The sequence below is a fragment of the Sparus aurata genome, chromosome 4 (genome assembly GCF_900880675.1).
Source record: "Sparus aurata chromosome 4, fSpaAur1.1, whole genome shotgun sequence".
NCBI lineage: Eukaryota > Metazoa > Chordata > Actinopteri > Spariformes > Sparidae > Sparus > Sparus aurata.
Genome location: NC_044190.1, coordinates 905714 through 917869, shown reverse-complemented (window position 1 = coordinate 917869; position 12156 = coordinate 905714). Strand labels below are relative to the sequence as shown.

Here is a 12156-nt window from a genome sequence, read left to right as displayed (position 1 = left end):
TTTTTTTTTTTTTTCAGATAGGAAATGCTTGTTTTGAGCTCATCGAACAAACCGCTCAATCAAAGGTATAACTTCTGATTTCAGAATATGGTTGCATCTCATTTAAACACTGTTTGTATGCCAAGGTTCACATTTGCAATATTTTCCTCAGGGGAAATGCAATTTTGTGGTTGATTTGTATGCTGTACCAACATGGCGACAGCCAACTGCGTGCAACCCACTCCCAAGTTTACCTGTAAGTATACCTGTTGGATTCAATGGAAAATATTTTTCTGTGTATTATGCGTTAACTTTTTCTTTGTTTTCAGAGAGACGTTCACATAAGGGACTCCATTGGTATCCCTGTGTGGAAAAGTGGACATTACCTGTTGTCTGTAAGTACTGGTGTTACCTGTGACAAATGGTCTGCATTGTGATATTTTATTTAACAACCGACACACCCACATTCCTATGGTGGAGGCAGCCACCCTCATCAGGAGCAGTTGGGGTTCTTGTTCAAGAACAGTTAGACGTGAAACCAGGAAATGTCTGAGATTGAATTTTGTTTCCCAAAACGGCCACTGTACCTCCTGAGTTACTGCTGCCCAGATTGTTTTGGCGTTACTGTTTTTTTACTTGAATCAGAAACAGATTCAGAATTCCTTTAATGTCCCGCAGACGGGGAAATTTGTATGTTGCAACAGCAGAATATTACAAGACAGAGAAATAGAAAAATAGATGAAATAATTAAAAGTAAAGAAAAATGGAATAGAATCGACAAATGTACATATTTACATGGATAGTGCAAAAATAAGCAACAAGTTTTTTATGTACAGATTTTAAATAAAGGTAATAAATATGGGTGATGAAATTAGTTTGTACAGACTTATTGCACAGTGCAGAGTATGGGGTGAGGTCTGCATGGAGCAGTGCTGGTTGTAAAGTCTGACAGCAGCAGGAAGGAAGGACCTGTGATACCTCTCCTTCACACACACACTGCCCAGTGCTGTGAGAGTGACCTGGAGGGGGTGGGACTCCTGCACCAGCAGTGATGACAGCTTGTCCATCATCCTGCTCTCTCCCAGCACCTGCACTGAGTCAAGAGGGCATCCCAGGGTGGAGCTGACCTTCTTGATAAGTTTATCAAGTCTCCTCCTGTCTGCTGCCGAGATGCTGCTGCTCCAGCAGACTACTCCATAGAAAATGGCTGATGCTACCACAGCGTCATAGAAATGGGTCAGCATTGCCCCCTGCACTCCAACGGACCTGAGCTTCCTCAGCAGATAGAGTCTGCTCTGACCTATTTTGTATGTAGTGTGATCAGTCCAGTCCAGTTTATTGTTTAGGTGAACTCCCAGGTACTTGTAAGATGTCACCATCTCAGTGTCTGTTCCCTGGATGTTCACCTGTATGCAGGGTTGTCTGTGCCTGCAGAAATCCACCACCAGCTCTTTGGTCTTCCCGGCGTTAAGCTGGAGATGGTTCTGCTGGCACCGGTTCTTGAAGTCCTTGATGAGTTCTCTGTAGGCTCTGTCGTCCCCGTCCCTGATAAGGCCGACGATAGCAGTGTCGTCAAAGAACTTTTGTAGATGGCAGTGAGGGGATTGGTGGTAGAAGTATGCAGTGTACAGGGTGAACAGGAAAGGGGCCAGGACCGTTCCCTGTGGGACCCCTATACTGCAGGTTATTGTGTCCGACACATAGTCCCGAGTCCTCACATACTGTGGCCGGTTAGTGAGGTGATCCAGGATGTGAGGTGTTGGTTCACCCCTGCGAGCTCCAGCATGTCCCCCAAGAGTGCAGGCTGTATAGTGTTGAAAGCACTGGAGAAATCAAAGAACATGATCCTCACAGTGCTTTCAGGCTTCTCCAGGTGAGACAGTGATCTGTCCAGGAGGAAGATGATGGCATCGTCCACTCCGATGCCGAGTTGGTGTGCAAACTGGAGAGGGTCAATAAAAGGACCCACCAGAGGGCGGAGATGGACGAGGCTCAGCCACTCCAGAGTCCTCATCAGGTGTGAAGTGAGAGCAACTGGTCTGTAGATGTTGTAGTCTTTAGGGTGTGGGATCTTTGGTACAGGTACCATGCAGGAGGTTTTCCACAACAGTGGCACTTTTCCAAGCTTCAGGCTCATGTTGAGCATATATTCGACAATCCTGCACAGCTGGTCTGCACAGGACTTGAGGAGCCTGGAGCTGATGCCATCTGGACCCGTAGCCTTCTTCACCTTCATCTTCCTCAACCCATTTCTCACCTGGAGAGACAAGAGGGACAGAGTGGAGCAGGGGGGCTGAGTGTCGGATGTGGGGGGAGGGAGAATGTCAGAGGGGACAGTGGGGGGAGCCTGTGACATGAAAGCCGTGGAAAGGGAGGTAGAGGTGAGAATGGGGCAGTAAACGGGGGGAATGGAAGAGGTGGTGGGTGGCAGCAGAGATGACTGGGCGGGGGGAGGGGTGGATGTCTGATCAAACCTATTGAAGAATAGGTTCATGTCGTTCCCCCGCAGCCTGGGAGTCTGGAGTCCTCTGCCCTGAGATGGTTTTAAGGCTTTTTCAGACTCCACTGATGTTTCTCTGCTGCATCTGGTTCTTACGGAGCCCCAGACATGACATGGTCAAAAAAATATAAAATTGTGGCCTCAATATAGCTATAACGTGCGCACGAAATACTAATACGTGGCCACAAAATACTAAATTGTGGCCACAAATTAGTATTATGTGGCCACGAAATAAGTATAACGTGCGCACGTAATACTAATTCGTGGCCACAAAATACTAATTTGTGGCCACCAAGTAGGTATAATGTGCGCACGAAACACAAATTAATAATATTAATATCATTCCTGGACAGCTGGGTAAGCAAATCGAGTGCACCTTCTCTAGAAACCGCAATAGCCTACGTGATGTCCTTAAGTTGAGCTTCTCATCTCATTCTATTCTAGTCAATATCTTGTTATCCCGCATTTAGGCAGTGCCTTTCACTGATCATCTCCTTTGAAAGTAGCATCATGTGTGTCAGACTCTCAGCTGAGGGAATACATAGGCCATATGAGCCGCAGCATTTAATGATGCCACTGAAGGCAGCCGTGCAGTTACAGTAGCGCTCACTGTATGTATCGCGTTGCCAAGGGAACCTGTATGCTATCAGTGATCAGAATCTAGTTTGTATTGATTTGCAGGTCGTTGTTGCTCTGTCTGTAGTGTTCTCTGGACATTTGTCCTTAAATAAAATCACAGAGGATTAAAAGTTCACTATCTTATAGGCCTACTTAAATAACTGCCTAAATGCGGGATAAAAAGATATTGACTAGAACAGAATAAGAAAAGACACTCACCTTAAGTGTGTTTTCTGTTCGTGGAGCTGGACTGACTCAAAAACTCTTTCGCCCCCCTCGCCATCAGACTGTATAACAAAGGCAACAAAGGCAAGAGGGACAATAGATAAGACAATGGACAATTTCTACCTCTATTTGCACATCCATATGCACTGTTTCACTTTCATTTGCACTGTCAACCATTTTGCACTGTATACTGCAGCTACTGTTCATCTATCTATCTATCTATCTATCTATCTATCTCGTAAGCTATTGTGGTTTCTAGAGAAGGTGTGCTCGATTTGCTTACCCAGTGGTCCAGGAATTATATTAATATCATTAATTATTATTTTGTGTGCACATTATACCTACTTCGTGGCCACAAATTAGTATTTCGTGCGCACGGTATCCTTATTTTGTGGCCACAAAATACTAAATTGTACCCACAATTTTGTATTTTGTGGCCACAAATTAGTATTTTGTGGCCACAAAGAAGTGTTTCGTGCGCACGCTATAGCTACATTGTGGCCACAATTAAATTTTTTTTTGACCATGTCATGTCTGGGGCTCCGTAGGTTCTCCATCTTCCTCGTGTAGCTGTTCTTCCCCTCTCTGATCTTCTTCCTCAGCTCCTTCTGCACAGCCTTCAGCTCCTCCTTGTTTCCTGACCTAAAGGCCCACTTTTTCTCCTTAAGGAGAGCCTCTATGTTAGGATTAATCCAGGGTTTGCTGTTTGAAAAACGCTGTACAGTCCTGGGGCCCGTTTCAGAAAGCGGGTTTTGTGAAAACTCTGAGGTTGTTAACCCTGAGATGAGAGAAACTCTGGGTCTGTTACTGCGGTAACTGACTCTGTGAACAGAACCTGCTCACTGGCAGGTTCACCTGAAGAAACCCTGAGTCTGACGGAGCTGTCTGACAGCGGCTGTCCTTTCCTTCTCAGTCCGATCATGTTGAAGCAGAAATAGTTCACATAGTTTTACACCAGGAGGAGAATTAAGATTAATTTAGATGAGCTATCACTCCCTGACGAGGACTGAACCGAACAGCAGACTGCTTCTCATCAGTCCATCGTTTATATTCTCCGGCTGCACAGCGAATATCAGGCTACACGTCATCGCTGACGTGCTCTCAGATCTGAACAATCCTCTTGGTTTTTTTTTTTTATCACTTCGCAGGTTAATTAATCACCTTCCAGCAGCCAGAAAAAGAGAAATAATTCGCATTTAATTTGGCTTTCTTTATTTCCCACAGATAACTACAAAAGTAATCATCAGTATAGCCTATTGTAGTTTTTCCAACAACGTAATTTCAAAGTCCGTGTTTCTAGTTTGCTGCCGCATTGAGCATAAGATGAAATGACTTCTAGTTGAATCTGTAGACAGTAAGTGTATCTGCCTCTAATGTTGGGTCCTGGGGGTGAGTGACGCCCTCAGCCTCTGCTCACCCAGTGACCTGACTCAGGACCAGCTCCTCTGCCTCTGTCAGACGTGCTGCAGGTGGAGGTGAGCACCACTTCATGTTCAACTACTCAGCAGGATGTTAGGACACAGATGTGTTTTAATCAGCATCTGTTGGTGGTTAAAGCTACTACAACTACAATCCACTGAATAAACTTTTCCTTTGTTTAATATAATGATAAATAATAAATATAATAATAAAGTGAGGAGCCATCATGAGACTGTTTTCATATCATTTTTTGTTTTGTCATTTTCAGCTGATTTAAATAAAATAACAACATTCAACCACTTCCTCAAAGGCTAATATAAAACATTTTTATTTTATATTACGTGTTTTTTTTTCCTCCAGAAAATGTCTGCTTCCTGTTTTCTCCCCTGTTGCCATGGTGAAAATCACTGTATCGGAGCTCCATTGATGATGGCTTTTTACTAGTCATCAGGCACGAGCTCAACTCAGAGTTAACATATTCACAGTCAATTTACCTAACTAAGATCATATGTTCTGGAACTGAAAACTCAGAGTTTCACTTCACAGGGTAAGTCAACTCAGAGTTCAGGTTTTGACTCAGAGTTTGTTAAACTTGCTTCCTGAAACAGGCCCCTGGTGGGTACAGTGTTATCAACACAGAAGTTTATATAGTCCGTTAAACAGTCTGTTAAGCTGTCGATGTCCTCCCCATGGTAAACGCACAGTTCTTCCGACACAGTTGAGTCGAAGCAGTCCCTCAGAGCCTCCTCAGACTCCTCAGTCCATGCTTTAACTGTGCGGGTTTCCACTGGTTGCCTGTTTACGAGGGGCTTGTACACAGGCAGGAGATGCACCAGGTTGTGGTCAGATCTTTCCAGGGGAGGGAGGGGGGATGAGTTGTATGCCTCCTTGCTGTTGGCATACAATAAGTCCAGTGTTTTTTTGTCTCTGGTGTGGCAGGTGACATACTGTGTGAATGTGGGCAGGGTGGAGGACAGAGAGGCATGATTGAAGTCTCCAGAGATAAGGAAGAGGGCCCGTGGGTGCTGTGTCTGCAGTGAGCTTGTGACTGAGTGGAGGACGTCACAAGCACATTATAAACTACAAAAATGTTCTTTAAACGCGTGTATATCTTTCTAGTGTTGTGTTGTGCTCTTTTGTGATGTGTTGTATTAACCTCTCCAACTACGATGACTTTAAATGATATTAACCACAATTATAGGTATTGAAGCCAACAACCAGAGAGATATTCTTTCTGGATTCCAAATGTGCACATGCACAATTTGGATTTGGTGATCAAGAAATAAGAGAACTGCTGAGGTCACTAACAAACTTGCATTTCGGTTCTCATTGGTGTTCAAGGTTCCAATGCTGTTCTGAAAAGGTTTGTTGTAGGGCTGAGCAGTATGGACATAATCAAATCCCATCATTACAATATCCAAAATCCCACAGGATGTCACTATATTGATATATTGCCCAGCTCTACATTCTTTTTTTTCACCAGATCATGTTCTGATCTGTGTAAGAGTCTTTTTATGGTGCAACCTAAAAATAACTGCAAATTTGCACATCAAGTACCAAAAATAATTAGAATTATACAGTTGAACATGATGTGACATTAAAAATATATTTCACAACATTGTACCATTTAAAAAGCCTGCTTCTGTGTGACTGCATGGAAAGGTCCGTTCATGACCTGAATTACTTGCATCGTGTGTACGGTGCATGTATGATACTATATGGTTTTGACAACATCATAGTTCACTGTTCATACATATGTCTTTTCAAATTTTAGAAATCTTTCCCAGTCAGTCTCTCCTGGACCATGGAAAGAGACCACTGGTTTGGAAATAGAGGTACCAGTATACACTATTTGTAATCTAGATTTAACAGAACTGTAATTCATCAAATTTTTCTGTCATCATAGAATTTTCCAAGACAGCTGTACGGTAGTGACTGTGGCATCTTCATGTTGATGGTAGGAGACATCCTTGGTCTTAATTCTGTGTGCATAAAAGATGTAAACATAAAATTATTGTTTTTTTTTCATAGTATGCCCTTTACACTGTGCTGGATGCCCCCATGATTTCACTGTGGTAAGTTGACCTGCGTATTCAAATTAAACCATCAAAATCCTGTAAATGACATTTACTGCAACTTACAGTGATGATATATTTCTTTTCAGAGGGACATGCTGGCTTTGCGAAAGTGGTGGTGTGTTTTGCTCATGGAGAATTTTGACCTTGGAAGGTGAAAGCACAAAGATTCTGACACTTGATTGTCTTGGAAATATTAGCACCATAACACCATCTTTGTTATAACCAACACATTTTTTTCTTTAAGCCATGGGAAAAAGTTTGCCCACTGGACAGACACAGCAAAGGCCATCCTGCGAGGTGAGGAGCCACCAGTGTTCCATTTGAAGAGGCAGAAAGTGGATGGACGTCACTGAGGTCAGACTTTGTGTTTGAGTTGGTAAAGGTACTTTATTTGTCACATATACAGCTTGTACAGTGAGATTACTTCGCTGTATTTAACCCATCACTGAGGGGCAGTGGGCAGCCACGGCGTGGCGCCCGGGGACCGACTCCAGATCTTGAGCCAGTACCTTTGGTCAGGGATGCTGACTGGAGGATTTACCTAACTGATATGTTTTTTTTTGTTTGTTTTTTTTGTATAGTCGGGGACGTAGAGGGATAGAGGGGATTTTAATGAGTTCCCACTGTTAGGTTTAAATCTGTTGACAATGAGACACGGACACGGAGATTGTCTTTCTTTGCAAAGGGGAAGAGCAGAAGTCAGCACACAAAGTCTGGGCTTCCGAGTTCCAATGGAGGGTGAGTGTGTTTCTTCACAGTACTTTTCCAAGAGCTCGGTACACTTCCACTAACATATAAAGGAAGACAAGCAGGTTATATCAATGCAAAGCAAGAAACTGATAATATAAGCATAATTTTTCCAACACCCACATTAACAAATTAGTTGAAGATGATATGAAGCTGGACCCTGGGAAAACAGGAATGAACAAAGTTTGTTGTGTTTTTCCTCTGAGAATACTACTACAGTGTCATGTATTTAATCCATCCCTCAGTCAGCAATGTTTACTGAATCTGAACTTCATCTGTGTTCAGAATTTAGATCTATCTAAGATCTATCAAGGTGGATGATTTAAGAACTGGCCCTGATGGCATCATTGTATTTGACTTTAAAATGGAGGATTTGTTGTTTTTTTCTTTAAGGGAGATGATCAAGTACCCCCTGTTTTGCAGCATCCCAAAGCTAGGGATGAAAAAGATGTTGAGATGGTAGGCATGTTCTGTTTTATAACTGAGGTTATTCTGACAAAGCTCATTGGGAGTGTCCCTTTGCTACTTATGCTCTATTATTTTTTACATGTGTTACGACTGGCTCCAAGGCCGCAACAAAACATGGGTATTTTACGCGTGACCAAACAAGGCAGTTAATATTTATTGACTATAACACAAATTGATATAAGCAATATTACCCTTGAGGGTGTGCTTTAACGTCATTTGAGCACGACAGTGATGCGGTCAGGACCAAGGGGCTTGTGCCAAGGTCTGCAAGCAGCACTTTAGTGCGATTATACAACTAATACAAACACAAATAAAATGTATAATCAAAATATATCAATGTTGATGGACATTTTGCTCTCATATTTTAAAGGTTCTTGTCAGTGTGCGTCGCGTTTCCGTGGAAACGCATGGGGTCTGACTAATAACTGAAACAAAATCAGTCACATCAGTAGACTCATATGTGTAATAGAACGTAGTTTACCACTCCAGCAAATAATCCAACCCTTAGTAACGACCTAGCAACAGAAAGGATTTTCTAGTCCCAGATGAGTGAACTCTGAGCTGACGTTGATGTTTTATCGCAGTCTCGGAATTTCCCGAACTAAATCAATACTGCACAGTTAAACAGAAAATGCCCAAGTTATAACAAAGATGTTGATTTTTTAATTTTATATTTTTTATAAAACGTTTCACCGCGGTCACAATAGTGTCTCTCACACTGAAGGGAAAATAAATAATAGCCGGGGCGTTTATTTGTTTCAATCACTTAACAGACCAGGCGTTTATTTGGGACCGGGCGTTTAATTCCTTCCTCTCAAAAATCCGGGATGAAAATGTCACAAACTTCTCCAGCTTCTCAGTGAATTCTCTGGCATCCTGCTGGGCAATAGTAATCTTCTGCAGGTGAAGTTGTTGCGGCGGAGGAAACGATTCAGCCAACCAGCACTCACAGATAACTCCTCATCTCTGCTGTCACTCACGGTGGTGTACATTTGTTTCACCCTGATCATTTTGCGGGACACTCAATCGTGGCGTGCAGAGTAATATTTTGAGTAATGAGTCAGGCGTGCTATCATGCTGATTTGAGCACAGTCTAAATGTCTTGTTGACCAATCGGATTGCTTGGTCGGAACTACTTGTTGTATAATGTACAATGGAGTGTGGAAGTGTATGTCAGTGGTGTGGGAGGGTGCTTGTATGCAATGTCAAATGTGGGGTGCATGTTGTCTGGTGCAGAACAGAATAAAACAAAACAAAGCAGCAGCAGGGTGTCGATCCTGAGGAAGCGAGAGAGGACTTGAACTAGCAGGCTTAAATCAGCTGCAGAGCCAGGCAAAGGTGCTCCCAATCAGCCATCCACTGCAACCTGCAACACACAGACACAGCCACACCCACTACACACAAGACACAGCCACACCCACTACACACAAGACACAGCCACAGCCACACCCACTACACACAAGACACAGCCATGGGCTGAGGGCCGTAACACGTGAATAATAGTTTATGGCCTATTGTACAGTAGTTTTGCTATAGGGAGACTGCCTTTTCCTCTTTGTCTTTCCCATAGGACAACCTTGAGGCCAAGATCATTTCTGACTGCAGAACGTCAGCAGAGTGGTTGGAAAAGAACCAGCATTTGTTTTCATCCAAGGTGGAGTTGCCCAGTGCAGTGGGAATGGGAGAGGAGGAAATGGCAGAAGCTGCAAAGCAGTATGCCAGACTTTGGTCTGAGGACGACTGTTTCAACCTTGAAGACCCGGAGAAAGATGACCTCCGGGAGCCATTTAAGTTCAAGTTCTCCCAAGTCGAGGACATGTGTTTTTTTTGTGGTGAGATTTGTGACAAACGAGGATACTTGGTATATGCTGAATGTGAAATAGAGCAGTAACAGTCAATAAAAGCTTAGCTGCAACCACCAGCCTACTTTTGACATCCACAGGAATGATTGAGGACATTGTTTTGTTTTTTGTTGTTCTGTGTGCCAGTTATAGTGTCCAAAAACCAGCTTTTCAAAGTTCAAGTTCAAAGATTACGTCTATGTTCTATGTATTGTGATATCACTGTTTTTCATGACTGATATCCAGAGCAGTTTCTGGTTCTAGTTCTACACCTGTTTCTGCAGGCGTACTTTTTGATATTTTGAATTTCTCTAAAGTAGATTACAGTGCCTTTGTGAAACCATATAATTGTATAATTTCTGTGTATGCTCAATGCTTTTGCTTTGCAATGCGATATTCAAAATCAGCAGTAATTGTTAACTTTTAAGAAGGGGAAAAGAATGCAAATTTGTTTGTCACCTGCCATTTTTATGTCTTAAGTGAGCACTTAATGATTTTCATTATACTATTACTTGGTTGGTACTTTTTAGGAAAATAACTGTTTACATATACATAAAGTACCATATTCATTTATATTATTTGTAAATAAACCGTTGTCTGTTGAAAACGGAGGCTAGGTTCGCCTAGCCAGGGCACAACAGAGATTACTGCAGTATGTATAACTCTCTTAGTAGACATTAACTTTTATCATGAAACATTTTCCAGTAGGAAATACATCTTCCATTAAGCTCAATGTTTTTATGAAATGTCGCTAAACTATAGGCGATGAATGGAGTTTATTTTGACACTTGATGTAGGCTAACGCAATAATAATGCTGGTAGACTTATGCAACGAATAAATTAATGTTTTTGGTGTTGGTGTTGATTAATTAAAAAGTAATTAAAAATAAATCAACAACAAATCGGTTTCTTCAAAAGTGTGTCCTGACATGACCGCAGCCTGAGAGTGGAGCCTGCACGTTATTTGTTATGTGTATTTCAATTAATAAAGGTATATGAAGGACAGCAAAACATTGAATCCTCATGTCATTTTCCTTTACACAACAAATAACCTGATCTTCAGTCAACCGTTAGCGTAACACAACAAAAAACCTGATCTTCAGTCAACCGTTAGCGTAACACAACAAATAACCTGATCTTCAGTCAACCGTTAGCGTGACTACTTTATTACGAACATCCACATTCGGGGGTTATCATTTGATAATTTGTAAACGTAACCCGTGGTTTCAGGGTGAATGTATACACCGGAGTCCTTCAAGAGACACACAAAAAGTTTGCCAGAATCCTTTCAGAGATGCACAAAAGTTCGTTTTTTCCTGTCCCGACACTGGAGGCAGCCTGAGAGTGGAGCCTGCACGGGAAGCAGCCTGACGCTGGAGGTCTGCAGCCAGACCGTCTTGGTTCTTTTTACTGTACTGAATCTATAGAATCCGTTCATTAAAATGATTCGTTCAAAAGATTCGTTCACCGAATCGTTCAGTGCTCTCCCACTCCCTGAACTGATAAGCAGCCAAACGATCCGTCATTCAGTTCATGATTCAGCCCTGAGGTTCACGTTCACTTAATGAGGGGCGGTGCGTTCACGGACTACAGTACACAGTCATTCGCCCGAGATGCAGCGCTGCTTTGAGTGGTATACATGCACTAAAATTATTACACGGTGAAAGTGTCCTCTGTGCACAGTAAAATCAATTAACATGATGCTACACGGATGTTAGCAACACAGCGCTAGTTTTAGCAGTACGGTTACTGAACGTGAATCAACTCCTCTGCCCTGAGTGAGTGACTGACTGACACTGCGCCACTTTCAGCACAGTACGTGAACGAGAATCACGTCTTCAGCGACGCGAATCATGAGTGAGTGACAGTACGAACGTGATTCACATCCTGGCGTCCCTCGTTCGCGAACGACCTGTTGAGGACGAGAATCACATTCGCGCTGTCACTTGTATCAGCGTGAACGTGAATTACGTTAACGAACGTCTGTGACGCCGCGAACGTGAATTAGGTCAGCAGGTCGTTCACGTGAGTGACTTTTACTGTGCAGTAAAATCACTTAACATGATGCTACACGGATGTTAGCAACACAGCTGCTAATTTTAGCAGTACGGTTAATGGATGTGAATCACCTCCTCTGCGTGAAGAATACGTGAACGAGAATCACGTCCTCAGCGACAGTTCTCTCTATGCAGTAGGTTCGCGAATCATGAACGTATCTATATCTAGATATAGATATATGTATATGTATACATACACACACATATATATACATACACACACA

At 42.6% G+C, this 12156-nt stretch overlaps 1 protein-coding gene across 8 annotated transcripts in view; it reads left to right on the top strand.

The window, feature by feature from the left end:
* Nucleotides 1–10886, top strand: part of LOC115580079 (uncharacterized) — a 38324-nt gene extending 27438 nt beyond the window's left edge. For 5 of the 8 annotated variants that reach the window (XM_030413944.1, XM_030413945.1, XM_030413947.1 and 2 more), the window contains 10 exons: nt 18–65; nt 152–235; nt 309–374; nt 6516–6698; nt 6773–6816; nt 6906–6970; nt 7064–7173; nt 7505–7557; nt 7960–8025; nt 9605–10886. The gene's annotated coding sequence lies outside the window, so the exon portion shown is untranslated. The remainder of the gene's footprint in view (nt 1–17; nt 66–151; nt 236–308; nt 375–6515; nt 6699–6772; nt 6817–6905; nt 6971–7063; nt 7174–7504; nt 7558–7959; nt 8026–9604) is intronic. The other 3 variants (XM_030413940.1, XM_030413941.1, XM_030413942.1) reach the window with 3 other exon arrangements.
* Nucleotides 10887–12156: the final 1270 nt, after the last annotated feature.